This window comes from Nicotiana attenuata, chromosome 2 (genome assembly GCF_001879085.1).
Source record: "Nicotiana attenuata strain UT chromosome 2, NIATTr2, whole genome shotgun sequence".
NCBI classification, from domain to species: domain Eukaryota; kingdom Viridiplantae; phylum Streptophyta; class Magnoliopsida; order Solanales; family Solanaceae; genus Nicotiana; species Nicotiana attenuata.
In genome coordinates, this window is record NC_031990.1 from 86,940,118 (window position 1) to 86,945,863 (window position 5,746).

Consider the following 5,746-nt stretch of genomic DNA (forward strand, 5'->3'; position numbering starts at 1 on the left):
AAAGGTAACGGATTCGGATTCGCAGGAAGTTCTTCAGATTAAAGTATTCGGGAACATGATGTTTTAGGAATATTTAAGAGAGTATTCAGCGGCTTATGGGTCTTAGACAGCATGGACTTATGCCTGGATCTCGTGAGGTAAATCTGGGTTGAGAGATTGTGGCACTACAGCAAGAGGAAGCATCAAGTTGGAAATGAATCAGAAGGAAATTTAGATAGATAGAGTAGCTCGATAGTAGATCGAATCGGTATGGTAAGGATATGATCAATTCTTTATATGTGTTCGAGGTAATGGGTTCCTACAGGTATTTTGCAGCAATGCTCATGGGTTTTGATGGCTTGCTTAGCTTGGTATAGTTAGAAGGATTCAATCCTGGCAGTTTAATTTGTGACGAAACGTAGTTGGGGAGTTCTTGTTGATTCCTACCGTGGTTGGAGAGGTGCATTTTCTAAGAATATGAGAGGCATGGGATGTGTAATGATTTTTCATCTAGATGGGATCAATGGAATCTCTTGACTAGTTGAGTGCGTAGATGTCTGTGGCTCGGAAGAGAGATAAAAGTTTTCCTGTTATCCTTGGATGGTATGGTATATGTGGTACGTTGTGGAGGATCGAGATTTGCGTGTATGAGGTTTCAGTTTAGTTCTGGAAGGAAGTTCATAAACTCTTAGGCAACGGGTAGCCTCAGATAATCAGGGAAATGGTACTGCTAATTGGAAGTGATTTGATGAGAGTATATGTCTTAGAAAAAGGGTAATGTGATTAAACCGATGATACTTCGTTAGTATTGCGGCACTTTCTTGTTGGATCGACAGTTGATATTCGAGTTTTCTTGATGGCATAGAAGAATTTTAGAATATCATTCGTGGAATGATTGGGTACCTGAGGTGTGATATGTATTCGGACGGCGGAATTTGGGATCAGGTATGGTGATTTGTGTGCTACATGGAATTGGGACCGGAAATTCTCATATCCAGGCTATGTTGTGATTGTAGATCGTGTGCATTGGCACTGTTTAGCAACTATCGGGATTTGGAGGCCCGAGTGGATCTTTCTTTGCTTGGTATGTTAGATTTTGGATATGATATTGGGGTGTAGACTGGTTGTTTTCGTGTTGTGTTATTCTGGACTATTGCGATAAGATGGCGCGGTTGGCTATGCCGGAAAATGCCACGAATTGAGTGGCGATGTTCGACAGATTATATCCTATTGGGGAGAGTCTTATATTTCAAAGACCCAGCGAACGGCTGGGAAGGATTACCTTTCTTATTTGGGGTCTTGTGACGAGTGTCAGTGCTGAGGCTCCTCATATTGATTCAGTCCCGGTGGTGAGGGACTTCTCGGAGGTGTTTCTTGTGGCTGGGCATGTCGTCGGGCAAGGTTGTGGATTTCGGTGTTGAGTTGGTGCCTTGTATCGTATCGTATAGCACCGGCAGAGTTATAGAGGTGGAAGGAGCATATTCAGGTTTCCTTGATAAGGAGTTCGTTGGCAGGTTAATGTGGGTGAGTGTTCTATCTTGAGTCGGTTTGGTTGGCTCCGAATGGCATTGTTGAGGGAGGTATTGATTCGACCGTTGTTGAGCTTATCAGTGATCTGGGGAGATCTATGAGTTACCTTTCTGTATTGCGGGGTGCTATGATTTGTTGGTTATAGGCACATATGGTGTGGCTCAATTGGGGTCTCTTAGTGGGATTCGAGCGAGAAGAGTAAGTGAGCGATACTTAGTGAACGGCGTATCGGTTGTGTCCTATCGGGTTGCGTGGCATATGTTATTTGTTTCACCGTGGGTGTAATGATTTGCTTGGGTTCCAGACATCAAATTGTGCGTGGCCGTCGATTTTGAGCATAGTGACTTGAGGTGTTCCAGGTGTAACAGTGTTTGGATAGGATCGCGCATTGTAGCGAGGCTACGTGGAGATATGATCTTTCGGGGTAGATTCATGTGTTCTATTTCTATGATGTGAGACGGGGTCTCAGCTTTGTGTTGTGATGGTACTGATGAGCTTGAGGTACACCTCTTTCGTTTGGGTCATTTTCATGATTTTAGTATGTTCAGACTGTTTCTTATTGGTGCGCGAATTATGCAAGTTGTGGCTTAGGCCTGTATTGATGTGTCATGTCACCAGAGTGGTGTGTTGAATTTGAGGTGATCGTTGGGGTCATTAATGAATACGAACGGATTTGATTTCAGCTTGTTGGAAGGATAATATCGAGGTTCGGCTCGGAAATCTGCTGTAGTATTAGTCAAAAGGGAAGTGGCTTCATAAATGGTTGACCTGAGAAATGGTTACGGTTTATTGCGTGTTTCATTTATCGTCGGCAGTATATAGAAATATTGGAATAAGAACTTAGTTGATAAGAGGTTTTCTACCGGTATTCAGGTGTTGTGTGCAACTGTTGTGAATAGAAGTTATCGTGAGTGTTTGAGTTATGTGGTATATTATATGATTGCACCTGAGGTTGCAGGTATGGGTTATTACAACTGGTTCGGGCTTATTCTGAATATAGATGTGAGGTTCTGATCTTGTGTATGATTTCGGAAAGTGAGATGTGGTACTATGATTTATGGGCTAGACTGGATTGTGTGATTTTAGTTAAAATGTGTTACTGGACCTATATGAGATAGGGTGACGTAGGATCACCCCCGGGTATATGCATGGTAAGGTTATTCAGCTATTCATTGGCTTCTAGGACAACTCTGGGTACGTTCGAGGACGAACATGTGTTTAAGTGGGGGAGGATGTAACGACCCCACCGGTCGTTTTGAGTTTTTGCACTTTGATCGCCAGTTTTCGGGCATGACTTGCCCCGTGTTATGTATTATGACTAATGTAGATCGTTGGTTTTGGTTTTCAGGAAAATTTGGAATGAATTTGAAAGAACAGTTTCAGTTGAAAGGTTTGAATTTGAAAGGTTTGACCAAGAGTTGACTTATTTGTATATGAGCTCGGATCGGAGTTTTTATTATTTGGTTAGCTTCGTTAGGTGATTTGTGACTTAGGAGCGTGATCGGAATTGGTTTTGGAAGTCCGGTGTAGAATTAGGCTTGAATTGGCGAAGTTAGTAATTTGACGAATTCCGATTGATAGGTGAGATTTTGATCCGAGGGTAGGAATGGAATTTCGAGAGTTGTTGTAGCTTCGTTATGTCATTTGTGATGTGTGTGCGAAATTTCAGGTCATTCGGACATCGTTTGGTCGGGTTTTTGATCGAAAGAGTAATTCGAAAGTTTTGGAATTCTTAGGCTTGAATCCGAGGGTGATTCGATGTTGTTTTGAGCGTTCCGAAGGTTGGAACAAGTTTGAATGATGTTATGGGGTGTGTTGGCATGTTTGGTCGGGGTCCCATGAGGCTCGGATAAGTTTTGGAGGAGTTTTTGGAAGATTTTGCCGTTTTGAGCATAAGCATGTAATGATCCAAAGGTCCATTTTTAGTTCTAGAGATCGAAATTTGATTTCGAGACTTCCGGAATTTTGACAATGAATTATAGGAGTGACAATCAGTTTTTGCTAAAACATTTCAGGGAAACCCTAACTAAAGGGGCTTTAACATGATATTCACTTTTATCTAAATACTCCATTAATTCTTTTGAAATTCTTGCAGATTGTTTTATTAAGGCACATTCCGGAGCAAAAAAGGTGTCAGTAAGGAAAGTGGATATCTTTAAATAGCCCAGGTGGACACATAATTGCTATGGAAGTTCGTAATAAGGTTCCAAAAGAAAAGCATGTTATTGCCTATAGTACCAGATGCATAGGCAGCGGAGGCTTTTACCAAGGGTTTAAATCCCTTAAGTTCGGATGCCTCGCTCAAACTCAAAGAAAACCTGCTAGAGTTCCCCTCAATAACGTGGGAAGATGTTAATAACTTACGAGTCAAAAATTCGCGTAGAAGATGATCAGGTAATTATATCAGCATCTTCTACATTGCAGAATCAAGGTCAATTGAACTTTGATCAGAGGATTCCAGACACCAGTTGAACTATACCCATTAGGATTATGCATTAACAGGAGGCAGGAGTGTTACCGTAGCAAGTCGCTTGAAAATAACTTCGATGAAGGACATTAATTTCTACAAATGATGGGGACTAATGCATCAAAGCAACAAAAATCGCAATAATAACTACTAGAAGTATTTGAAGATGGCTCCGGAATAATGGCAAAAATAAAGAGGCACTGTGCCCAAAGACATCATATCGGAGATAGCCCGAACTGCCAGATCAGTCACGGAAAAAATATATAAGGAATCAAAACCAAGAACCGACTAGACCCAATAAATGTCAGCTCGGTCGCAAATCTCTTGCAATGAATTTTTGTTCATTTCCTATAAAGTGTCATATGTGCAAAGTTGTAAACACTTGTGTACGTTCAAGGAATAGAATAAAGCAAAAGTTGCACCTTCTAAGACATTCTCATATATGTCTAAATTCTTGGACTTTATCATAATTAGAAGTACAAAATTCTTGGTCATAACATCCAAGGTCTCTCCAGATGTGAGGTTATAAAAGTTTCGAGTACAACTAAAAATTCAAGAGTCAAAATTTAAAGATTAAAAGTTTCGGGTGAACAATAAAAACACGAGATCAAGCTTTTTGTAGTGGTGCTACTTTTTCAGCACCAACCGATCGTTGATGAAAGAAAAATAAGTGGCAGAGTTGTCATCTGAATCCCTAAGTTTTGCACTCTTTTTCCCTTCGCTTGGTTTTTGTCTCAATTGGATTTTTCCGGCAAGGTTTTTAATGAGGCAGTGATGAGGGTGGAAAAGATAATTTCTTCCACTTCCCGTTCACATCACAGTGAGTAATGAAAAAGTGGGGGGAATATATATAAACGGTAAAAATCGGTCTCAAAAGTTGGGGGAATTAGGAAGCAACACATGTCAAGGATGACCAGTCAGTGGGGAATCAACCATGGTGACACCGGATACAAAGGTCCTATTAGGCTTTATTACCCTTTATTATTCTTTACCACCTTTTAATTACCTCTTATTGCAGCATTAAATCGGTAAAAATGGGGCATGATTTGTAGATAATGCACCCCATAGCTCTCTTATAAATAGAGGCTTCCATTCTATCGTAAATGGACACAAAATACTTGCATGAGAAAAGGCTAAACTTACTATTGCTTTCTATTAAAATACTTTTGCTCTATATTCTGCTCTTATTCTTGCTTTCGGAGAAGTTCACTTCACAACCATGCTTGTATTTTCTTCAAGTATTCTTAATTAATCTATTTTTATTCTTTGTTACTTCCTATTTTTGAATCAAATTAATTCATGTGTTTATAAACCACGTTATAAATTAAACTGTATCGTTCTATGGGTAAACATTAGGATTTATAGATGGTCGATTTCCTAAGTCTAGGTTCGAATCTAAACTTCATGAAAAGGTAAATGCAGCAATTTTGTTCTGGATTACAAACATAGTAAGGCCATGTCTGCTTAGGAGTGTTGTGTATGCTTCTAAGTGATGTTCGGCCAAAAATGCATATATTTACCCATTGTTATCTCACGTTCTAGTACTTTTAATCGTCTTTTGAGTATAAGTTATATCACTTTGTGCTTAATATTATATTTTAACTGTGTAAGATAAAGCGGTGTGAAGATAATGAGGTTTGGAGCAAAATTAAATAAAACGCGTGAAGAAAAAAAAGAAAATAAAACAACAAAAGGAATGAGACAAAGGGGGGATACCCTTTGGGTTTTGTCCCCCCAAATGAAAGACAAAGAAAACAAAGGAATTACATT